This window comes from Miscanthus floridulus, chromosome 16 (genome assembly GCF_019320115.1).
Source record: "Miscanthus floridulus cultivar M001 chromosome 16, ASM1932011v1, whole genome shotgun sequence".
Lineage (NCBI taxonomy): Eukaryota > Viridiplantae > Streptophyta > Magnoliopsida > Poales > Poaceae > Miscanthus > Miscanthus floridulus.
Genome location: NC_089595.1, coordinates 49,475,689 through 49,502,423, shown reverse-complemented (window position 1 = coordinate 49,502,423; position 26,735 = coordinate 49,475,689). Strand labels below are relative to the sequence as shown.

The following is a 26,735-nucleotide window of genomic DNA, read 5'->3' as shown; positions in this document are numbered from 1 at the left end:
GCCATCCCTATTAGTTTTGTCCCTCTTCTCCAGCACGTATTCTGCTCGGATTCGCCGCCGTCGCCTGGGAGTCCCACACCGCCCTGCCATGCCTCGGTGCCGTGCCGCCCAAGTCCCCGCGCCCCTTTAAATGTCGCCCGAGCTTGCGCGGCCTCCAACCTGATAGCAAGCGCCGCCCCTGCTCATGTCGAGGTAGCAAGCCCTAGCGCCGCCACGAGAGCCACTACCTCATCGAGGCCCGCGCTCGCCCTGCTCCTTCTCTGTCGCCGAGGTGACCCTAGGTGAGCCCGCCGTCTCCCTCTCTCTCTCCCAGACCTTCCCATTTGAAAAACCATGCACTGTAGGCCATAAACCGTTGTCTCCGGTGAGCTCATCGCCTCACTGGTTATGGCGCCGCCGTGCCCGCTCTATTTCGGCTGGCCGTCGTCGTCTCCTACACCGCCCGATCTAATCATGGCCGCCCGTAGCTAATTCGACGTCCGTGGATGGCCGGTACCCCTTCGTTTCAGAATTTTGCAAACGAGCCCATATAAGTACTTGAGTCTTAACCCGCGGTCCAAAGCGCAATCCCAAATTACGTTTTCTTGTTTGGAAAACGTAGTTTCGTCGGTTTAGATCCAAAATACATTTTCACTTATTTATAGATTTGCCACTAATTTTGTTTTAGCCATAACTTCTCCGTTTTAACTCCGATTTGACCCGTTCAACTTACGTTAGGTTCGTAATTTCATAATCTACATGTTCATACTATTGTTAAGTATGTTTTCAACTTTTAACATTCAAGATTAGATTTAATCTATTATTTTATTGAAGGAAATCCTGTTTAATTCATATCTTCTATGTTTTAACTCCGTTTTAGTCCATTCAAGTTGTGTTAGATTCATATCGATGAGATCTAGCATTAGCAATAGTGGTTACCATATCACTATTTCTAGAATTTCATGGTTTAAATTCTAATTTGATTAATAATTATGCAACTAGATTTTATCAGTAAAATATAATTTATTTTATTTTAGATCTATAATTCAAATCTAAAATTGAATTAATTCAATTTATATTATATAGTTAAAATAAATGAAGCCTATAGTTTTCTTTTCCATGTATAAAGCAAATCTATCGGTAGATGTATCTTTTTCACCGTAGCTTCGATTATCGTGCTTTTCGCGTCTGTGTGTTCGTAGCGATGCGTAGAATCATGTTTCAAACTCTTTTACTTATTTTTCTATGATTGGTGTATTGTTCTAATTTAGATCTATTGTTTGCTTCATGTATGATTGCTTGGATGCTTGTGTGGTGCTTTATGATCATGTCCAGTCGGTGAGTTATACGTGGTGAATCAAGAAGTAGATCTTTGAAGTTTTGGACTTGAAGAAGGACCCTTGTTGTCCTATACATATTTAATCACTTAATTCATATTGCATGTGTCTACCTTTTTGCCAATAAGGATATACTAGATATTTGTTACCTTGTACATTGATTCCTATGGGGTATTGCATTGGGTAGTATGATGCTAGTGCTCAACTGAAACCATGATCTTGTAACTTGACTAATGGTATATGTAATAAACACTAAAAGATGTTTTTTAGCAACATGGAACAAGGGGGCTAGAGCATTGGGCTATTTTTATGGTGCTCTAGATTCCTCTCCCTAAGGACTTATCTATAAGTGATCATCCAGGACTTACAGTACAATTATGAGGGCTATATGACTCTGGCTTTAGCTTAGTATGAGGACCTTTTATAGCATATTGGAGGTTACCTTTATTGGTGTAAGAATGGCTTGTTGAATCGGGTATAGGATAGCCTCTACTCTTATGTGTATAGCCATGATGAAATTATGCCATTCAATAGGAGTTCCTATATCTATTTGCCGAGTGAATCTAATGGGCCTAACTTGTTAGACAAACCTTTGAATGGCTTCATAGTGAACCCTGCCGACCTTCCTTGGTAGTGGGTCTAGAGGTTGGCCACCTCAGGCAAAAGGGTAAATCATGACTCATAGTGAAAGTGTACAACCTCTAAAGAGTGTAAAATTGTTATATCAGCCATGCTCACGGTCACGAGTGGCCTTGGAACCCTTACGGAATAGATGATAAACACTGATGATACTGATGATAAAGATGCTTACCAATTATTACTTTTTATGCTATTCATTATTCATGTTTACTTGATCATGTGTTTATATGGGCTTGTGATAAACTTGTTGCTACTCTTAAGCTAGAATTGTGATAATTAAAAGCTAATCACAGTTAAACCAGTGTCAGCCTTTTGAGCCTCATGAACCCTATGTTATATTTGTTGAGTACGACATGTACTTACACTTGCTTTATTTTTTAAATCTTTGGATAAAAATCCCGGATGGGTACCAGATAGCTAAAGTTTAGAGGAATTAGGCTTGTGGTCAACCAGTCAGTTGTCCCTATAGATTTGGAGTCTTCACCTGAAGATTGGAGTTGTCTTTCTGATGTTTGTTGTCTAAGGTTATATCCTTTATACTAAGTATGCTATATTTGGAGCATTGTCTTTCGATATTATCCTTATTTGTGGCTATATATGATATTTGACTTCTTGGGCTCGTATATGGTGTGTATCTGGTTTTGTCCTTAAAATCGGGTGCTACACGAAGTAGGAGGAGGTGGCGAAGGCCGAGAAATGGATACTTGAGGTGGTAAAGAGGGTGAAGATGGTAGTAGAAGATACCACTCAGGTAAAGGGGGACTCGGTGGTAATAGAAGGACTAGAGGAGGAACGAGGACAGTAAGACTAGGACTCATCAAAGGTGACATCCCGAGAAATCCTCATTCGACGAGCGACAGGGTCATATCCGTGATAACCCTTATATTCCATACTGTACCCAAGGAAAACACACTCAACGGATTGAGAAGTGAGTTTGTTTCGCTCACGAGGTGGAAGAAAGACATAACAAACACATCCAAAACAACAAAGATGGCTATAGGAAGGTGGGGTGCCAAAAAGACGCTCATAGGGAGTGCAGCCCTAAAGAGCAGTAGATGGTTGGCGATTGATGAGAAAAACTGCCATAGAAACAGCCTCAGCCCAAAAATAAGGAGCAAGCTTAGAGGAGATCAGGAGAGCACGAGCAGACTCAAGAATGTGACGATGCTTGCGCTCAGCAACACCATTTTGAGCATGAGCACCAGGACACGAGAACTAGATAAGGGTACCCTACTCAACAAGATAGGAATGATGAGTAGTAGAGATGTACTCACCAGCAGAATCAACATGAAAAAATTCAAATAGGAGAGTCGAATTGTGTAGGGATCATAGTGGCAAATTGCTAGTAAATAGAAAAAAAATTACCACAAGAAGACATTAGATAAATCCATGTAAATCTCGAATAGTCGTCAACAAATAGAACATAATAAGATTGTCCCTATTTTGAAACAAAAGGGGCAGGACCCCAAACATTAGAGTGAACAAGATTGTAAGGTCACTGAGACTTAGACTCACTAGAAGGATAAGGGAGGTGCAACTGTTTGCCAAGTTTACAACCCATACAATGTAGAGCAGTGTTACTAGAAACAGGACCTAAGACACCACTACCAACTAGACTGGACAATCTAGAACCACGGAGGTGACCTAAATGAAGATGCCACTATGCAAAAGAAGCGGTAGGCAAAGTAGCAGACGCAGATGCTGGGGAACTAGGAGCCAAGTGAGCCAAAGTGGACAAAGGAAGATGCAACCAATTGAGCTCCAATAGGCATTGTGAGTATGGACGCCTAGGCCTAGTCTCCACCAAAAGGCCTATACGAAGGTCCTGAACACAACAAGAATCAAATTCAAGAATTATGCGATAGTCATGATCAGTGATTTGACTTGCATATTATAGTTGCATGGTGAGTTTAGGAACGTGGGAAATAGTAGGAACATCAAAGGAAGATGTGGAAAGAATGTCTCTCCCAGCAACAGAAAGCGAAGTGCCATCCGCAGTTCGAACAAAAATAGGTGGATTGGTAGAAGACAGAGGACAAATTGGCTGAGTCGTGTGTCATATGGAAAGAGGAACCAGAGTCAATGAACCATGGGGATGATATACCTAGAGGAGGAGGAGCAGAACTAGAAGCCTGAGCAACAACCCCATGAGCTGATGCTTGAGCCAAAGCAGTATGGCGACAAAACAGGGCAAGAACCTCCTGCTACACTGCAGATACTAAACGAGTGCCCTACTGAGTAGAAGAGCTACCAGAGCCCTGAGAGGAGCCCTAAGAGAAGCGTCTGCCATGATGCCCCTGTCTATCGCCAGCTTCTTGTGATAGTCCTTCTCCTCATGACCATAAATCTTGCAATATCCACACTGGACACCAGAAGGGGTCCCCACCACCACTGGAGACTGGGACGAAGGCAAGGAGACCAAGGGAGGTGTGGCTGCTAGGACAGAGGGCTCCGGCAGAGCACAACTTACACCCCTAGCTCGAAGATAGGTCTCCTCAGCTCGTAGCTCAGGCATCACCTCTAAGAGAGATGGGCGTGCACGACGAGTCAGCAACTACGCCCGAACAGTCTCGAACTCCGAATGAAGCCGAGAAAGGAACTCATGAAGACGAAGTGTGTCTCTTTGGTCCCTGTGGCAGTCATAGCTTCAACATGTGCCACCACCGCAGAACCTAGCACTCAAACTATCTAGATGATGCCAGACATCTATCATCTGACGGTGGAAGTCCTCAACTGTAGAATCAAGCTGACGAAGTGACTGAGCCTCCTCAACAACAGCAAGGTACATCGCTTCATTATGGATCTTGTAACTACGATGAAGGTAGTCCAACATAAGCTATGAAGTGGCAAGACCACTGAGGGATCGGGCGAGATCGACCTCCATGCTTGCAAGTAAAATGGCCTTACAGATTTTTCCTCGCGCAACCAAATCTCATGAACACCGAGATCAGACTGGTAGCTCTCCGTCTCAAGCTCAAATGCCTCAAGTAAAGCACTCATGGCATCATCAACATCATCTGGTAGGTACGTGGGTGGCATGGGGAGAACGGGACGCGAAGGACAGACCCACTCCCCCCGTGTGGTAGCCCCACAGCAACTGTCCGTCCATATGGAAAACAAAATCTCCCCAATTTGTGCCATTGAAAATGACAGGGCATGGGGGACAGGAACAACACCAGGACGCCTCGGAGATGCCATGAAGGAGACAACAAGTCTTTGTTTTTTTCCTTTTTTCCTTTTTTTCTCTTTTTTTAATAGACAAGAAGGCAGAGAGGAGTAGTGCACGCTACTTACACGAGGCGGACAAAGCTGAGTGAGGCAATGCGGTGTGCGCGCCGTGGGTGGAGGGAGGCCACGCGAGGGGCGAAGGGGCCTGGCGTGGGCGGGCAGCAGCCGGCGAGCAGATGGGCGGCGGCCATGTGGAGGCCGGTGCACGGGGTTGCGAGCAGCCGGCCACACGGGACGCCAGCGGGGTCGATCTTAGGAGGTGAGGAAGAAAACCTAGCTCTTTGATACCATTTTAGGGAGTGACCAACCAACTCTATTCTAGGCCTAAAGGGGCAAGTATACATGTGAGAGAAGCGTCTGCCACGATGCCCCTGTCTGTCGTCGGCTTCTTGTGACAGTCCTTCTCCTCATGACCATAAATCTTGCAATATCCACACTGGACACCAGAAGGGGTCCCCACCACCACTGGAGACTGGGACGGAGGCAAGGAGACCGAGGGAGGTGTGGCTGCTAGGACAGAGGGCTCCGGCAGAGCACGACTTACACCCCCAGCTCGAAGATAGGTCTCCTCAGCTCGTAGCTCAGGCATCACCTCTGAGAGAGATGGGCACGGACGACGAGTCAGCAACTGTGCCCGAACAGTCTCGAACTCCGGATGAAGCTGAGAAAGGAACTCGTGAAGACGAAGTGTGTCTCTTTGGTCCCTGTGGCAGTCACAGCTTCAACATGTGCCACCACCGCAGAACCCAGCACTCAAACCGTCTAGACGATGCCAGACATCTATCATCTGACGGTGGAAGTCCTCAACTATAGAATCAAGCTGACGAAGTGACTGAGCCTCCTCAACAACAGCAAGGTACATCGCTTCGTTACGGATCTTGTAACTGCGATGAAGGTAGTCCAACATAAGCTATGAAGTGGCAAGACCACTGAGGGATCGGGCGAGATCGACCTCCATGCTTGCAAGTAAAATGGCCTTAGCAGATTTTTCCTCGCGCAACCAAGTCTCATGAACACCGAGATCAGACTGGTAGCTCTCCGTCTCAAGCTCAAACGCCTCAAGTAAAGCACTCATGGCATCATCAACATCATCTGGCAGGTACGTGGGCGGCATGGGGAGAACGGGACGCGAAGGACAGACCCACTCCCCCGTGTGGTAGCCCCACAGCAGCTGTCCGTCCATATGGAAAACAAAATCTCCCCAACTTGTGCCATTGAAAATGACAGGGCATGGGGGACAGGAACAACACCAGGACGCCTCGGAGATGCCACGAAGGAGACAACAAGTCTCTGTTTTTTTCCTTTTTTTTCTTTTTTCTCTTTTTTTTAATAGACAAGAAGGCGGAGAGGAGTAGTGCACGCTACTTACACGAGGCGGACAAAGCCGAGTGAGGCAATGCGGTGTGCGTGCCATGGGTGGAGGGAGGCCATGCGAGGGGCGAAGGGGCCTGGCGTGGGTGGGCAGCAGCCGGCGCGCAGACGGGCGGCGGCCATGCGGAGGCCGGTGCACGGGGTTGCGAGCAGCCGGCCACACGGGACGCCAGCGGGGTCGATCTTAGGAGGTGAGGAAGAAAACCTAGCTCTTTGATACCATGTTAGAGAGTGACCAACCAACTCTATTCTAGGCCCAAAGGGGCAAGTATACATGTGTGTACATATGCAAAGAACCTCTCCAAGTAGACAAAAAATACAAAGTACATCTATACATCTAACAAAAATTAACATAATTCGAGGAATAATAATCCACACAACAGTGATTCATGAACTAGAATAACAGGCTCTTGATACCACAATGTTAGAAAACAAGGGGCTAATATTAGGTGGATGTATAAATTAACTGTAATCAGAAGTTGGGTAGTCTACTGTGAAGCGGTGAGTTTGGTGAAGATAGATGTTGCAGTTGCAGCACGTTTGATCCACCAGTGTCTCCTCTTGAACACTGATGCTGCAGCAGAGATTGACCGCCAGTAGTGGTGTCGGCGGTGGCCTTCCCGTCACTGTAGCAGCTAAAGAACTAAACTGCTGCCGGGGTCGCACAGATTCGTGAACTCAATTTGATGGGGTCGTAGCTGACCGGAATACGCGGGATTCCACTGATTTATACAAAGTTATCGGGGTCGCATGACCCCGACACATATGCGCTGGCTTCGCCGCTGATGGCCCTAACACCACTTTTGCAACATTCGTGTCTCTCTCTTAATTGCAACACTTCACTCTTAACAAAACTGACCGATTCTAAAATTCTACGATGAATTTATAAGATAATGGAAATAAATCCGGCTTCATTCTTGCCACGAAGAGAATCAGACCACATATTAAAAACTGTTTACCATATAAATATCCCACTCAAAAACTAATTCTAATAGTATGAGGTCATCCAAAGGAAGAAAAAATTCATTGCCGCCGCCTCTAGTACTCTGACAAACTTGGAGAATATGTTTTTATTGCGTTTACCCCACTGTAGTCATGCTTTTGTGATTTCTTTTTTTTGAATGAGGGCATGAGACTGCACCGATTCTATTAATATAGAAGGAAATTACGAGCAGGGAGCCCTGGGAGGTTATTTACAGGGGCTAGAAGATACAAAACAGCACAAAATAATCACAAGAGAGCGAACTAGGCGGCCACAATCAAGGCGATCAAAAACTTTGCACCAGCCAAACCCCAAATCCTTGCCTCTTCTTTGATCTTTTGGACGAGGTCCAACGCCGACGACTCTTTCTGCTGAAAAGTGCGTGAATTCCTCTCTTTATAAGTCTTCCAATTTACTAGAAGCAAGAGTGAGCGGAGGCCCTTCCGAGGGACCTCAGGCAAAAACCCAACATACATCCACCAATGCTTGTACGATTTCATTTATACATTTAATATTGATGTCTGACATCACTGTATAAGCCGTTATTCAATATGACAAATCATGCCATATTTATATTTATTTCTCAGAAAGAGTCTCCTTCAGGAGAAAATAAGAACACATATGTTTCGTATGCAGTTCTGAGTTCTCAACATAACTAATCTCTTGTGATGTCCATACTGTCAAACAGAACAGGATTATCCTAGCAGCAGGATACCACGAACATATATTTTATTAATGTTCTATACTATCATATACCATGTTGGCTATAACCAGGAACCCATAACTAGTAATTCAGTTGCCATGGCTTATCTGCTCAAGAGCAGGAATGAACCAACGCAGCTGATACCAGCGTCTTCAGAAGAACAACAGAGAAAGGTAAGACAGCAACTACGCCATTCAGCAACTGGTTTCAAGGTCAAATTGCCTGCAAAGTCGTCTTAGCTTCTAATTGATTTCTGAGATCAAATTTTGACTGATTGTTGGTACGTGTTTACGGGATCTACTTATAGCCCGGGTAGGCATAGAATGGTATGTCGTCCCCGTTGCTTGACATAACATGTGGAAAATAATCAAATTTGAATGCGAGGATTTCAGAAAAAACAAATGTGTATAGTACTGCCATTTCTCTTAAACCACCATGATACCTTTAAGATGGAGCTTTATGTTCATAATATGAGATTTGTTTCTGTGCTTAGGAGGAACCGGTGGTTCCTCTATGTAGAAATATTGATAGCCGTTGATTGATAAAAAAAATCAATTAATTATTCTTAAGGGCAGTTTAGTACCTTTTCTAATAGACATTAACTAATCCTAGCTCTATCCAATTGACACGTGAACTTGAGGAACCCCGAACCCCGTAATCCTAGCTGTCTTTCCACGGCTGCCTACAGGAGCTCCCTTATCCGATTCTGCAACATTGATTCCGAATAAATTGCCATGGTGGATTGGTGGTAGTCAATAGTCAGATAAGGCTACGAGATCTGCAACATTGTTATAGGTTCAATCATTTGACAGAATAGTCAGATAAGCAGAGTCAGGTCATCTGCACTAGTATTACTTGGATATGCTGAATATTATTTCCTTGTGATGGGAAATCAAACTAACACAGACTAACCAAAACACTCTGGAAGCCACTCGAAGAAACAAACAAAATACTATTAGAGACCAAGAAAGGGCCCGAAAGGTTTCTCATCATGTTAGTGCCCATGAAACACAGTCAAATGTGCCTAGAACATGTGAGTGCCTGCTCCAGCCATCAATCTCGTCCTTCAAGTGATCCTTATGAGCAGAACCACCATTACAAACATGCAGGTCATCACAAAGATTAGCAGCCATTGGAAGCAAAGCCAACGAGTAGGCATCGGAAGCTCATAAGGCCGTTCTTGCCAAGCTGTGATCAACGGCACTCTCTGCGGAATCAAGGATCTGCATCAGCAGAAAAGGGAACATTCTCAACAAGCACGCTGAAGTTGTAGTATCAATATAACTTTTATCTACATAAACCATTGTGTGAACACAAAAGAAATCTGTATAAAGGACAAAATGGAAGAAAGATACTCCCTCCGTCCTAGAAAAAAAGGTCATTATGGGATACGTGCATGTCAAACTTTCTCAATTTTGATTAGGTTTATAGAAAATGCATGCAACAATTATATCTCCAAATAAGTTTATTTTAAAAGTATATTTAACGATATATCTAATGATACTAATTATGTATTATAAATATTAATATTCTTTTATACATAATTAGTCAAAGTTAAAAAAAGTTAACTTCTCGGAAAGCAAGAACGACTTCTTATTTTGGGACAGAGAGAATACCTTATATGTCTCCTGCAAAGATTGGTTCATCATTAGGCTAATTTCCTTCGGCTGCCATGCTAACTCAACCATTTCATCAGTCAAATCCTTTTTAACATTCGTGTGTGGTACACCTATGGCATCACATAATTATTATGGCTTAAAAAATCCAAGGAAATTAATTAATTAATATTTTATGGCCAGCAATAAAACGCCTTCTTAAAATTTTGATGTAAATGAACACTAAGATGATGTACGTTGCCATTCAAGTGATTAACTACCAAATGATGGTAAATATTATCATAATCTTTTGTAATACATATATGGTAATTAAGTGTTCATGGATTGTAATTTGTGAAGCTGCAGTACGATGATAATCTTTTTTAGAATATTAGACCAAGTCTTAGTAGGGGTTTCATTAGAATTTCATGGCATTAAATATACTGGCATGACATGGTATTAGTAAAAATAGATAAAAGATTCATACTCCCTCCGTCCCTAAATGTCTATCGTTTTCACTTCCCGAGAAACAACTTTGACTAAATATATATTAAAAAATATTAATATTTATGATACATAATTAGTATCATTGGATAGATATTTAAATCTAGTTTTTTAATAAATTTATTTAGAGATAGAAATGTTGCACGTATTTTTTTATAAACTGAGTCAAAGTTATCACCACGCAAATTGTGGCGGCTAACATTTAGGGACGGTGGGAGTATGATGAAATAGTTTCATGGAGAGAAAATTAGTCTAGACTAGAAACTGAGATTTGAAACTTCTGTTGAAACTGCCTGTAAAAACGCACCCTAGTCTTACACCGAGCGAGAGACGAGGCCACTTAACGTTATAGGCCCATGCCCAAGCTAAATTTACCATGCCAACAGAGTTTACAACAAGTTTAGACGACTTAAAAACACAAGACAAAAACTACATCAGAAGGACAACAGCTTGTCCGGGCGCATAGCCTTCTGATCCAGGTCAATCCAATCAGGCAACCTCATCATGAATTCAAGCATTTCACTTGGGGCTCCATCTCCCATCCGTCCTTGTTTAGTGTTATGTACTACGAAACGCTCTTGTTCTTGACCAAGGCTACCCAGTGATCCATCCATGATTGCTTGGTACGTCTTGCACCTTCTTGATGATGGTTGTCAGCTTTACTGATTGCTCCGTCGAGCAAAGGATGATGGTTGTCAGCTTTACTGATGCATTCAAATTTCTTGTTATTACTTAGCGAAATCACCAATTGCTTCAAGGTTACTGCAAAACTCTACTTCAGCAATCGCAGATAGGACCACCCATATCTCTGTAGGTACTGCACAGTCAGAGAAAAGGTGTTGTACATGGAGTTTCAGGTTCTGTACAGAACAGGCAGGTTAAGTCAATCTTTTTCCATCTACTTATTCTATCTGTAGTTTGTGTTCTCTTCCTAGAAAGCAAGCAAACAAAGAAATGCACACTGGATGGGATTTTAGGGAGCAAATGGCAAGAAGATATATGTGCTGAATTTCCCTAATATTGATCACTTAATTGGTAAAGAACTGTGAGGAATAGACTCCAGATGAATGGCAAATCCATGAGTCCTCTTGTCATAGAAGTTAACTGCAAACAAGATGTTTTACTTCTAACCACTGGGAGTCTGGGACAACAATCCGCTATCTACTAACCACTATAACCTCCTAATAAACGTACATTTCAGGTTGCTACCATCCCAGAGTTCAGCTACTGTACCCAACTGCTACCATCCAAATGTATGATGGTTTGATTACAACGATTGCAAGTGGTTCAACTCCTTCTAAACAAATACAAAATCGACTTACACCAGTAGCAAAGACATCGACCGAGACTTGTGAAATGTTAAGCAGTTGTGATTCCCACAAATTTTAAGCACTTGTGATACCAGTAGCAAAGACATCGAGCCATGGATCTCAGGAGCACATGCCTAATGGTCTCCTAGTTTCCTTCTGTCAAGTGTTCCCTTGTGAAATTTTGAACAGATGTGATTCCCACAAATCACCCTTACCAACATCAAAGCAATCCTCCATAGTGAAAGTTGGACTGCCATAGATGCCTTCGAACCCACACTAGTCTCGATTTCTGGTTTTCTCCTATTCCTATCCTAGGGTACCTAAAGAAGGGTGGGGCAGCTGCTCTCAAATCAAGAACCAACGAGACGTGCTCCTAAAATTCCCCAACTAAACCAAATTTCATTGTCAAAACTCATCATCGATGGCTCGACGTTTGATCCGTTGGTGATGTCGTTTCCATCACCTCTGGTCTAGCGTGTGATTTAATGGTGATGAAGTGGACATCACCGCCGACATGTAGTACGATCTGGTGGTGATAAAGTGGACGTCACCGCCGGTCTACCTTATGATCCGGTGGTGATGAAGTGATCAATACTGCTGGTGCAACATATGATCCCATAGTGATTAGGTCATCACTCCTAGTTTGTTGTTTGATCCGGTAGTGATGCAGAGCTCATCACCCCTGGTGCGGTGTTTTTATCTAGCGTTGATGTCTTGGTATTGGATGACTTGGTTATTTAGTATGATAAATTTTGGTACAGAAAGAAGAAAACTGCTAAACCTATATCCTGAAACAAATAATACCCACCCCTTAAATAGGACAATGCGTGAGTGCAGAAATATCCTCACACACACTATATTTGCATATTCTCACACCTTTACATCATGGTTTGAGGCATAGTATTCTCGCTCCTCTAACACCACATACTAGAATTGTTCTCTCTTTATAAGCATGTGAATAAAAGAGAAAAAATCATCTAAACCTACAATGTGGTGTGATCTAGGTCCCTAATTCTGAAATTTTTGTCTAATAAGTCATTGAACTTGTACTGTGATGGCAATCAAGTCCCCAACTCTCAAAATTTAGTATTTGGATCTCTAAACTTATACAATAGTTTCATCTAGGCCCTCCGAATTCTCATGTCAACACACATTTAGCATGTCAAAGCAGCGCCATATATGTGTTGACAAGCAAGTTCGGGGGCTAGATGACACCGCCATATAAGTTTGGAGGTTGAGATATCAAAATTCGAGAGTTGGAGACCTGACTGACGCTGCAGTGCAGCTCAGGGACTCAAACATAAAAAAAATCGAGAGTTATGGACCTGGATATAATACCCATGCATAAATTTAAGGACTGCTAGCGAATTTTCCTTAAAAAATATGTATTGACGAATATGACCAGCTTGTATGCGCAAAAGCCGGTGACAATGCGACTTACATCTCACCTCACAGTTATGATCTTCGGAGCCTGTAGATAAATGAGGTCCGGAAGCTCCTTGGCGATCTGCCGACAGAGATGCCAAACTTCCTTTCGGATGCCACTATCCGCCGGTTCCTCCGAGCAAGAAACTGGAGTACGATGAAAGCTACTAAGAGTCTCAAAGAAGCTACCAGTTGGAGACGTCAGTACAAGCCAGAGAAAATTCGTTGGGTGCATATCTTGATCTTATAGCCTTTAGTAACTGCAAAAACGCTTCTATGAATCATTTAATCTTATGTTAGAACAAACATTCTGTTTGGAATCAATTGTAGGAAAGCATTGCCGATAGTGAGAATGAGGCAAAGAGAGCGTACATACCTGACTACCTTGACAAGAACCGAAGAATGGTTTTCGTAACACTTCCAGCAATAAAGGTACAGTCAAGTTTTTCAAGTATACTCCGCAGCATCAATTCCTGCAGAGTAATGAAACAATTATTTCCTGTCCATTTAAATAGTATGGGGTGGTACTATTTTTTACAGCATATACTGTGTAAAACAGTTAGCCAAATTTAGGGTCATTTTAATCTAAAAATTAACAAGATATTTCTGATAAGCATGCGTATATGTATCCGCAAAAGCTATAAATACGATTATACTGATCATATGAACAAAAATTAAATTAATGTCAGTTGCAGAGGTACACCCTAGGTGGGGCGGCACAGTTTTCACTTCTTAATATAGTGATCTTATTGATGTCGTTAGGTTCAGGGCCGTGCGGTCTGATTTCTAGGCCGGTACAAAGCTCTAAGTGAGGCCTGAATCAAAGTACCAAATATAACCAAAATAATGTATTTATTACATAGCAAATGCCATATATCGAGAATAGTACCTTTTGAACTCTTGGTTTGCAGAATCTTTACTTGAATAACATCATTCTTTTAGTGTTCTTTGAAAAAAAAATTTCAATAATATGCTCATAATTAATCTTCCCCAACAATCCACTCTCAAGTGCTATCATAGCCAAACTATTAAGTCTTTCTTGTGTCATTGTAGAACACAAGTATGACTTCAATAGCTTCAACTTAGAAAAGCTCCGCTCCGCTAATGCAACAGTCACATGAATGGTCAATAAAATTCTATATGCAATAGCTGCATTGGGAATATAATCATGCCACTTTAGAAACTTAAGAATTTCAAGAGGACCCATATTTTCTTTTGGAACAAATCTTGAAGAAATCTCGACTCTATATATAGTTCATTGGCATCAATATCAAATTTCCCATCTCTTTTAAGGGCTGATTCAAGATTGTCACAAGAAGATTTCAAGCTCTTACTATCCAATGACCACAGTGAGTCTAAAGTAAATAAGAAACCAAAATTCTTTTGGTAATCCTGATATTGTTCAAATCTCCTTGTAAGCGAGGAAATAGCTTGAGCATCATTTGCATCTAAAAATCCTAGAAAGGATTCTTCTAGGGAAATATTATCCGCGGAAGATGAATACACAATTGTCAGCTATTTAAGTTGAGTAAAGATTTTGTCAAAATTTTATTCTGACTAATCCTGCATTGCATCTAGCATTTAATAAGAGTATTAATTAGAATTTATTTGATTTAATTAAATAAAGTCCGAGTGTAACTAGAATACATAATATACATGATACTATACTCGTTCAAAAACAAAATACAGTTCACATGTTAGTCTTGAAGCTGTATTGACTTACATAAAAATTTGTTAAAAGAAGGGCACCATGGATGGAAATATGAAATCAAACTATTTTAACTAGAGCAATTATTGTATGAGTAAAATATGTACAAAAAACACATTGTAGTGCTTTTGTTGTTTTGTACAATAGAAAACTTAGAAGGTAACAGGTTTTCATTTGGAGACTATATAAATGTCCAAACAAGTTCTAAATTTTGTGGTAGTGAAGAAAAAAAATAGTTTCGTGTCTATGCTCTGTAGTAATTTGAAGACTATGAGGTTTATATTCTCTAAAAATAGTTGTAAAACAAGGACATGGTTCTGTTCAACCACTTCCTTTAATTGTATTTTAGCATCTCATTTACTAACCTCTCACTTGTCTAACAGACCAAAACTTCAGAGAAGGATCATCTAAAGTATCTAGTGTATAACCTGGAAAACCTGCTCATGTATTCTGAAGATGCAGAAGAAGAGAGTGTTGTTTGGATCTCTGACTTCCAAGGCTGGACAATATCAAGTACACCATTTTCATTGACCCGACAATCATTACACATAATTCAACAATATTATCCTGGATTGATATCAAGTACACCATTTTCATTGACCCGACAATCATGAACAATAAATGTACCATCTCTGTCGTCTCAGCTAATATTTTATTTTAAGAATTAAATAAAAATATAAATTTTTACTAGAACTTAGTCAAATTTTAAGCTAACTTATCAGTGCATAAAATTTATAGTACGATTCATATTTTTATATGTTTCTGCATTATATTGCTTTGTAACTGTGAGTGACATACTTGATAAGAAAACAAATAATTATCCTTTGAAACTAAGGAATTGACTATATGCGGCCAGGAAGGTGGAACATCCTCAACTTAGACACAAGTAACTTGTAAAAAAACTTTGTCATATTAGGATAGTTAGAAGAGAACATTCTCAATTTCAAATAATTTAATTACGTCTATAGTAGGACACAATTATATATTCTACTGACACTACTACAACAAGCATTTTCACTATTAATCGCCGACATGCATGTGACCATCTCTATGCCGCCCCTTAATATGCCTATGTCAGTCAATGCCATTTAAAGAGGTGTAAATCACTACGTGAAAAACTATTTTTAGCAACGGGACAAATTTTTTTGTAGAGGCGGTTGGTGATGGAGCCGCCCCTACAGTGGCGTGTTCGAAAGCCACGAGACCAGCCGCCCCTACAAATAGAACAGCAGGGGCGGTTGGTGATACGAGCCGCCCCTACAAATAGGTCGGATTTGTAGGGGCGGCTCAATCACCAGCCGCCACTTGTATTTCTATTTGTAGGGGCGGCTCAATCACGAACCGCCCCTACTGTGCGAACTACAGTACCCCCGCCCCGCCCCAGACGTCTGCTGCCCCCGTGCGCTCTCACACTCTCTCGCCGCCCCCACGCTACGCCAGGTGCCGAGGGGCTTCGCCGGGCCCTTGGCCGCTTGCCAGCGACGAGCGAGATCTCACGACGACCGGATCCGCATGCTCGTCGGCCGGATCCGGTGGTGGCTGGTCCGAGCTCGCCTCCCCTCCGCGTGGTGACGACCGGACTGCGGTCATGCAAGCGCGGTGGCGACCGGATCTGAGGTCCTAGGGGCTGGATCCGTGGGATTGGCGGCCTGAGCTGCGCGGAGGGTGTCCGGGCATGGCTTTCTTGGCTCCTTCCATTTTCGGTAGATCTGGGCGCCCTCAAGGTGAGCCACCCACACCTGGAACCCTACCCCGCCTTGACCTCCTTGGCTCCTTCCATTTCCGGTAGATCTGGGCGCGATTCGCCGATCCGCAGCGCCTTGACCTGCTTGTGGTCGCATCGCGAGGCGGCGGATCCTTCTTGTCGGCGACCTGTCCATCGTCCGAACGCGCGCGGGCTTGATATGTGAGCCTAGGAGCTGAGGGGCATTTTTGGCGTTGCCGCAAGCCATCGTCGAGCCAAGGTCCGCCGCTGTCGATCTCTCTGCTCAGAGCAGCACGGGCCCTCCTTCCTCTTCGGATGGCTCCACAGCGTCACGCTGCATCCTCCGCGCTATCTCGTGGCTCGAACCAGTGTCGCGAATCCGAGCTCGCCGGAGCTCCTGTCCGCCGACGTCCGCCCCTTTCCGGCTCCCTCCCTCTCCGGTCTGCATCCAACGCCGCGAACCCCACCATCGGCTGCGCGGTAAGCTCCCGAATGAGTCCACTCTGCTCCGCTCGCCGGCCCTGTTACTTGACTTTTATATTCCGGTGGAGTGAAATATGCCTCTTTTGTTGTTTAGTGTAGCCACACATTGCTATATGCCTTAAATTTTTGCTGCACAAGTCCACTTGCTCTATCACTTACATTTCCTGACCTGATTAATTAGATGTTAGTCCCATCGACACATGTAAGGTAGTAAGGTGTTGAAAATTGCAGCTGCTAGTCCCATCGACACATGTAAGGTAAAATTCCTTCCTTTGCTAAAACAAACGGTTTGTTTCAGCAATCCATGTTACAGCAATGGTATTACAATCTCATTCAAGTTTCACAATGAAAGCTAGCATACTTTGTCAAGCGGGTTGATTTCTTGTAAAAAATCCTTTTGGAGGCTCTTCATTCTACTGGCTATTCTGGTGCTTTAGCAAACCCACTAATTGCGTCAGAATATGCAATTAGCAAATTGAATGCAGATGTCCTGGAGCAATTTATAATTGTGAGATTCATCTCCAGAATTTGTTTAGTATTCTTTATGTCCTGGTATCCTTGTTGACGTGTTATTTGTACTTTTTGTTGCATGGGTATCAGGAGAACTACACTGCTCCCTGAATTGTAGCATCTGTTTTGGTAATGCATCCAAAACTTGGTACTTCTGCATACATACTTGTGAACCAGAAGTAGGAAAATTGAGAACTGCTAGTGCATACATACTTGTGATGGAGGAGGCTCTGGTGACATGAAAGGGTACCTAGGTTCAATCCCCTAGCGCTGCCTGGTGGCACCACATTGTTGGCAGCTCTCACCTCCACTAGGCCTAGCCTCTTCCCCACAACCGCCTTCTCACATTGTAGATTGTCCCAGCCATGTTGTCTCCAAGTTGAGCAATAGTTGCTTGTTCTCACTTCCATTAATCACCAGTGGCACAAGTGGTCGGGCATATTGAATTGTGGTTCCAGTTATCTGATATGTACCTAACTGCAAGTGCTAATGCTGTTTTATTTTTTGGAACATGCTACATTTCTATTTTGCCTCAACTGCAAAAGCAACACAAACATCATCACATATTGCAAAAAGATTAGAGCATCTGACATTTGTTTCACATATGATTTGCAGCTCAGTTTGCTAGAGTCATTGCCGTCACTTGCTATACATGGTTTTGTTCTTCCACTAGCTCTGCAATGGATAGCACCAATGCTTAAAAGGGACTCAAATTCGTAAGTTAAATGCACTAATCACAAGTGAGCCCAACTTCAGTTTCTTTTTGGGTTCTTTCTTATTTGCTTGGCCTAATGGCCTTAGTTGCCTTGTTCTGAGATATACTCCTATAGATTGCCTGGTCTTTGATTTCATTTCTCCCTTTATATTTGAACACGAATAAAATATATCCCTTTATTTGGTACTAGAGAAAAAATAGAGTTCAGCATTCAGATATTATCAAAAACACATGAAGTGGACAATTTTTGAAAATTTAAGAACAAACAAGAGCCAATGTACAATTTTTCTATTCTGAATGTGCTATGCTGGTTTCGATTATGTAAAGGAGGAATCAAATTAGATAAAAAATTTTCTGTTCGCATTGGCACCTGCCATGCTGTGCCATGTTTGTTCGTATTGGCACCTACCATACTTTCACAACTCACAGCATCCTGCTTGCCCATTTTCAACGAAATTCTGATACCTTTTTTTTTGTGTGGTGTAGATGCCGGAAGCAAGTGTGGGATTATTGCTCAGGAATGGGAGGAAACCTGTTGACTTGTAGAGGAAGAGAGATGGGCTACACAGGGACATAGGGTACAATGCATGTGGCAATGGTTTACATGCATTTTCATCTGTCATTTGTTTGTTTTTTTAAGCGAAACCATCTGTTATTTGTTCCTTCCGATACTTGGTATCTGTGCAGCTTGCGTTTAGAAGTGTTCACAAGGTGAATATTTCAGAAGTTTCTTTTTTCCGGGACATAAATTTGGGTTTCCTGATTGTGCTATTATCTATGATAAAGGCATTGAGCATACTAGTTAGCATTTTTTAGTTGACTTGATATTTTTTTATATTTGATTTGATATGTATTACTACAATTCGCATTTGGAAGACATGTCATGGAATATTTGTTATAATCTGGTATAAATAAATGTGTATTGTCATTGAGTTTCAGTACAAGTCATGATGAAAAATATATGTTCTGGTCGAATTTGAATTGTAAATTTAATTTTTTTTTGCGGAAAAATGATTTGTAGGGGCGGTTGTTACTGTAGCCGCCCCTACAAATCGATTTGTAGGGGCGGCTGGTGTTTCCAGACCGCCCCTATAAATTGATTTGTAGGGGCGGCTACAGTACCAACCGCTCCTACAAATCCATTTGTAGGGGCGGCTGGTAACACCAGCTGCCTCTACAAATTGATTTATAGGGGCGGTCTGAGAACCGCCCCTACAAATACATGATTTGTAGCCACCCTTTCATAGGGGCGGCTGGCAAAACCGCCCCTACAAATGGTTACCAGCCGCCCCTAAAAACGTTTTACTACGTAGTGAATGCACGTTAAGATGTGTGCCTTAGGATGTCTGTAAATGATTTTTAGAGGCAGGCATCTGCCTAGAGGTTGTCTGGCCATTTATGGAGACGGTCTCTTGATTTGTCTGTCTCTATCAATCAGAGAGACTATCTCCTAAAATCATTTTGGTGGTAGTGTGATTAATTTGCCAATTAGAACTTAAACTTGAGAGAACTGTAAAGCTACAGTTTAGGGCTGGTTTGGTAGACATCTAGCTCCTAGAATAGCTCCGGCTCTGCCTTCTTCATAGAAGTGGTTTATCTAGTGGAGCTGAAACTCTTTGGTTTTCTTTCTATTACTATTTCCTCCACTTAATGGATCACCATTTGTTACCGGTGGGGGAATTGCTTCTTCCACTCTAGATGATTCGATTTGCACTAAATGAAACCATAAATCAGAGTTAAAATGGAGATTTTATGGCTAAAACAAGTTGAGTGGCAAAACTGAAAATAACTAAAAACGTATTTTCAATCTAAACGAACCAAAATACGCTTTCAAAAGAAGAAAATGGAATCTGAAAATGCGCTTTGGACTACGGGTTAAGTCTAAAGTAATTGTAAGGGTGTTTTTGAAAAATTGGCGGCGAAGGGGTATCTTGGATTTGGGACCATCGGATTAGAACTGGATGGTCAAGATGCAACCGGGCGGGGAGAGAGAGAGAGAGAGAAAACCATGCCGGAACAGGGCCGGCGGTGAGGTTTGCGACGGCGGTGCCATTGCCGGCTCATCGGAGCTTCGGCTTTCGGCCAACAGTGCTCGGTTCAACAAAAAAGAAGCACTAGGAGATAGAGGAGGAGATGGGGAACTCACCGGACCCAAGAGGAGCTAGCGAGGAGCAACGGAGGCAGCGTGGCGCTTCGGTGGTCGGCGACTCTCACGGCGGCGCTAGGGCGAGGCACGACTGCAGACTTGCACAGGCGAAAAACTTGCGGCCAGGCGGGATAGGGAGGCGGCGGAGGCGGCCCCGGCTATTTATGAGGCAAAGATTGCTTGGGAGGCAAGGCACGGAGCGTAGCAGAGCCAGACACGGACATCGGCGTGGTGTCCGACTGGAGTACGACGCGAGGGAGAAGAAGGTGCCTGACGGCTGGGCCTGGGATGTCAGCCGGTAGGAGGGAAAGAGACTTGGGTCGGGCGCCTTGCTGGGCCACTGAGGTGCGGCGCGGAAAGAAGCAAGCTGGGCTTCGCCCCGAGTGGGGAGGAGAGGAGAACACGCGCGGCGCGGGAAAGAACGGGCTGGCAGAAGGAAACGGGCCAACAGGCCAGAAGCGGGAAAGGAGGAAAGAAATTCATTTTTTCCTTTTCTAATTTTTCCAAAGCAATTTCAAAATGAAATTTCAACTCAATTTGATACCCGACTTCAAACCAAGCAATATAAAATATTATGCAACAACATGAATGCACACTCATATATGTTAACCTATATTTGATTTTAATTTAACAAAATTTATTATTTTTCCTAAGTTCAAGTTCCCACAAAAATGCATAATTAAACATTTTCTCCTATTTCAAAAATATGCAAATTTTTAGGGTGTTACACTTATCAATAACCAAAACAATAAACTGAAACACCTTATTTGGCTCTCACATTGTTGAGTTGTTGTGATTGTAGTATTCCTATTTAACGGTTTTTCTCTTTTGTAGATAATGAAACACTTCCTAGAGCCAAGAATGAATGAAAAAGTGAAATTTGTGTACAACAACAATTCAGAGAGCCAGAAGATAATGGGCGACATTTTTGACCTTGACAAACTGGAGTATATATTTGGAGGAAGAAACACAGCTGACTTTGACATCAACATGTATGTAGAGAGAATGAAACAACGAGATCAGATACGGGGAGCTTGGACATACGACAATGGCGAGGCCTCCTCTTTGTGATGAAGGAAGAGCACAAGAAACTCCAGTTCTATTTGAAGAGTGCAAGAATATCATTAAACCGGACAGAGATTGAAACTTTAGTTTTACCCTATTGCTCTGAGCCATGTGAGCATAGTTATTATCCGATAAAATTATGATGAAAACATATGTCCATGCTTGTTTGAGTAATAGAAGATAGATATGCTAAGAATAGCTAGGATTTTTAGAAGATGCCATTGGTTCGATGAGAAATAAAAAGGAATATTGAGAAGTCACGTGGCTAAAGCTTAAGGAGCTACTTCCGAAGTAACAGAAAGAAAAGCAACTACTAGAGTGGGGTAGTTAGAGTCAAAAAGTGGATTCCTCACTTCTTTCTCTCATGCAAAACCATGCATGAGACCTTCATCTCGCATGGCTCCTATGTGGTACAAGAAAGAAGAACTCGACTTCCTTCATTTATTAACTTTCTCACATATGTATCATATTGAACTAACTCTTTTTCGAAATGAATTTTGAAAAATAGCTACTAATCCTTAACTTTTTGAGGAATCCTTCATCAGGGGTTCTAAATGACTGACTTTTCAATCCTTTCGACCTTGGTTCCATGAAGCAAGTATGAAAGGTTGTGAAATAGAACCATCTACGGATCTCCAAATCCTAAAAAACTATAATGGTCTCATGATGTTGCTCAAGATTTTCTTTGCATTGGATTTATTTGGATTTTTAGTCCAATTAATTGATATGAGAGAGCTATTTTTGGCCTTTCAATTATAGGCAAAGTTTTATTTTGGCCTTCCAATTATAGGCAAGGTTTTATGTTGGCCATCCAACTCTAAAACTGAAAATCTTTGTCCATTAAACTATCATAATAATCATTAATATTTGGATATTTGGTAGTTTCAACGTTGGTTTTGCTAACATGGATGACAAGTGGTAGTGGGTATAGCACCCGGTTTTAATAACAAAACTAGATACACACCATATGTGAGCCCAAGAAGTCAAATCTCACATATTGCTACAAATAAGGGTAATATCAATAGACAATGTTCAATATATAACGTACTTAGTATAAAGAATATAACCTTAGATAGCAAACAGCGGAAAGACAACTCTGATCTTCGGGTGAAGACTCCAATCCACAGGGACAACTGACTGGTTGATCACAAGCCTAATTCCTCCAAACTCTAGCAATCTAGTACCCATCCGGGATTTTTTTTCCAAATATGTGAAAAATAAAGCAAGCGTAAGTACATGTCGTAGTCAACAAATATAACATGGGGTTCATGAGGCTCAAAAGGCTGACAATGTTTCAACTGAGATTAACTTTTAATAAGTCATGATTTTAGCAATTGAGTAGCAACAAATTTATTCACAAGCCCATATAAACACATGATCAGGTAAACATGAACAATGAATAGCATAAATAGTAATCATTAGTGAGCATCTTTATCATTGGTATCATATGTGTTCTTTATCTATTCCGTAAGGGTCCATGGTCGCTCGTGACCATGAGCACGACTGATATACCAGTTTTACACTCTACGGAGGTTGTACACTTCACTGAGAGTCATGATTTACCCTTTTGCCCGAGACGGCCAACCACTTGACCCACTACCAAGGAAGGTCATCAGGGTTCACTATGAAGCCTATCAATGGTTCGTCTAACAAGTTAGGGATGCTAAGGTTTCCCTATCAATAAGCATGAACACCCCTCCAATAAGTGACTAACAAAATACTAAGAAACCAAAGTGCACCCTCTTGGCAGGCCGAGATGATACCTATCGGAGCCCCTCTTGCGCCATAAAGGTAACCACTAACAAGCTAGAAAAGGTCCTCATACTGAGCTAAAGCCAAAGCCATGTAGCCCTCATAGCTATACTATAAGTCCCGGATGATCACTTATAGATAAGTCCTTAGGGAGAGGAATCTAAAGCACCATAAAACACCCTAATGCTCTAGCCCCCTTGTTCCATGTTGCTAAAAAGCACCTTTTAATGTTTATTGCATATACCATTAATCAAGTTACAAGATCATGGCTTTAGTTGAGCACTAGCATCATACTACCCAATGCATATCCCGTAGGTGACAAGGTATAAGTTCAATTCTAGGGAATCCCTACCAAGGAGACACATGGAACATGAATTTAATGCATTAAAGTGAATAGAAAACAAGGATGATCCCATGCTATACTTGCCTTAAACTTAGATCCTTCTTCTAGTCCAAACCTTCAATGGAACTCCATCTTGATCAACACGTAAAGCTCACCGACTGGACATGATCATAGAACACCACACAAGCATCCATGCAATCATACACAAAGTAAACAATAGATCAAAATTTGAACAGTACACCAAACATAAAATCAAGATGAAAAGTTTGTAAAACAAATCTATGCCTCACTACAAACACACAGACACGGAAAGCACTCTAATCGGAGCTATAACGAAAAAATTATGAATTAAACAAGATTTTCTTTAATAAAATAATAGATTAAGTCTAACCTCACATTTCAAAAGTTGAAAATATATTTAACAGTAAGATGAACATGTAGATTACTCAATTATGAATCTAACAGAACTTTAATGGATCAAAATGGAGTTAAAACAAAGATTTTATGGCCTAAATAAGACTAGTGGCAAAATTGTAAATAGGTGAAAGCGTATTTTGGATCTAACCGAAGAAACTACGTTTTCAAAAGAAGAAAACATATTCTGAATCTAATAGAGGGATTTTACGCTTTCTGAAAGAGAAAACGTATTCTCAATCTACTAGAAAGTAACTACGCTTTCGGAATAGGAAAATGTATTCTAGAAGTGTGCCATGGACTGCGGGTTATATATTCAAAAACTCGAGGGACTCTTTAGCAAATGTGCCAAGCCGAAAGAGTATCATGCAATCTCGACCATCGGATCTAATTTGGATGGCTGAGAATAGAAGCAAGGGAGAGAGAGGGCGCACACCGGCTAGAATAGAGAGAGAAGACGGCGACGCCATGGCCGGACCTCACCGGAGCTTCGCCAAACGGTGTTTCAGGCCTCGGTTCGCGATGGGAATAGCATGGGGAGAAAGAGAGCAAGACTACGAACTCACCTTGGAGGTTAGCGTCAGTGGTGGAGGTACGGAAGAGGTGCGATGCTCGGCGGTGGTAGCGGCGGACGACAACTAGGGTTTGGCGGTGTTGCATTGGCTCGGTGAGGCATCTGCAGCCTAGAACGGGATAGGGAAGCGGCGTGGCGCTGCTCAGTATTTATGAGGCTGGCTACTTGAGGCGCAAGGCAACGACACTTGGTGGCCTTGGACTCTTGGCGGCGGCGGTGGAATCCGACGCAACGATGGTAGGTGGGGGATATAGCTGACAGGGATGGCCCACCTATCAACGACTGCGCAGGATAGAGGGGGAAAACGGTGCAGCGCTGGGCCGACTGGGCTGGGGCGTGTGGCTGAGCCGAAGGAGAGGAGGAGAGTATCAATGCGGCGCTGGGCTACGGAAGTGGGAAGCAGAGCTGGGCTAGGTGCGCGGAGGAACAGAGGTAGGTCGAGGGAAGGGAAGAGGGCCTCGTGGGAAAAGAAAAGGATGGGGAGGAGCAGTGGCCAGCTTGGGCTGCCAGTGGGATAGAGAGGCCAGCGAGAAAGAGAGGGAGAGGGAGAGGGAGAGCAAAGAGTTTCTATTTTTCCTTTTCCATTTCTTTTTCAAAACCAATTTCGATTATGAATCAAATCAAGTTCAAATATTATTTCCAATATACTTTTCAATTCAAATAAAAATGATAAATTTTGGTAAGTTCTCCAAAAATAAATTTTACACCTTTTTAAATTCTTTTATTTTCTAATTCTCTTTTCTTTCTTTTCTTTTACTTAAAAGCCATTTTGAATTTCATTTGCTAAAGCAATTTAAACCATTTTAAATTTTCAATCAAAACCACTCAACCCAAATAAATCAAATGCAAGGGCATGTATGCTCAAACATGTTGCTACCTTATGATGAATTTTAATTTAACAAAAAGTTTTATTTCCTACATTGCCATGAGCACAAAATTCATAAATAAACCATTTTAAACCTATTTTCAAAAGAGGTAAATTTTGGGTTGTTACAATTCTACCCCCTTAAGATGAATCTTGTCCCCGAGATTCGAAAGACGTCGACTAGGAGATAAGAATACTCTGTCTTTGAATTCTTCTTTACTTCCTCACGTAGTTCCACCTTCTTGATAAGGATCCCACTTAACTTTGCTTACTTGTTGACCTTACTCCAAATATCTTGCTCTACTAATTCCAAAATTTTGATAGATACTCCAAACAATACTCAAGTAACTCCAATCACTAGGCCACATTTCTTTTTTAGTCCATAATATCAATTCTTTTTCTTGAAATATTCACCTTCTAATGAAACCTTACGAATCTCTTGGTCAGAAGGAGAATTTACCACCATTCTTCAAAACATTAATGATTCTGATCAAGTTGCTCGAACTTGGAATATAATTCTTAGTCCTTGGTGTCACCCGAACCTTCTTACCATAACTCTCCATTGCTAAGGGCATCGGCCATGACTTCGCTTCTCAAAGTGATAGCACTTTTCCAAGTCATAATCAATCTCATTCCAACGAGGATATCACAAGCTCAAGACCAACTTGGTGAAGATGTCCTGTATATTCTTGTGATCCTCCTAGATGTCACTTTTATGCCCAAAAGATAGCACTTGCATGCTCCACAATGGATAACTCCAGATAACATGTTAGGTAGTTCAACTCATGCTTCCTTAGTTGATTTAATCCATAAGACACTACTCTCCTTCTAGATACGATGCTTCTCAAAAGATAGAGAAACTCTTATTCTGATTTGGCAAAGCTATCATATAGGTTTTACTTCAACCTCTTCTTCCAAGCTCACCTAAGGTTTCTTGATCCGGACTTAAAACCTTCTCCAATAGCATTATCAGTATCTTGATGATCTTGGTTAAACCTTCCTTGAACCTCTAGTCAAACCTCATTGAAACTCTGAGTTTCTCTCACATCTTTGGGTACCACCTTCCTTATCAGATTAACCGATTCTTCCAAGTGAGAGCTAGAGAGTATGACTTAACTTCATGTCACCTTAAGCATTCGGAACCTTCTTAGTTGGATAGTTTGCATAGGCGTGATCATCTATCTTATTGATCTCCTCCAAAGGTTTTGGTCCTGGGACCTGTGGGTTATGGGCCCACCACGCTTCCGCTGCGCAAACTAGAATGTTTGATACTTCATCTTGCAAATTCTTCAACTTGGCTATCCCCTTTAAGAAAAATTAAACAAGGGGACACAGAAAGGTAGATTGCATCTTCTTCTAGATGAGATAATTAGTATCAAGAC

At 42.0% G+C, this 26,735-nt stretch overlaps 1 pseudogene; it reads left to right on the top strand.

The window, feature by feature from the left end:
* Nucleotides 1-8,337: 8,337 nt before the first annotated feature.
* On the top strand, nt 8,338-21,742 carry LOC136512387 (SEC14 cytosolic factor-like; annotated as a pseudogene).
* The last annotated feature ends 4,993 nt before the right edge of the window (nt 21,743-26,735 follow it).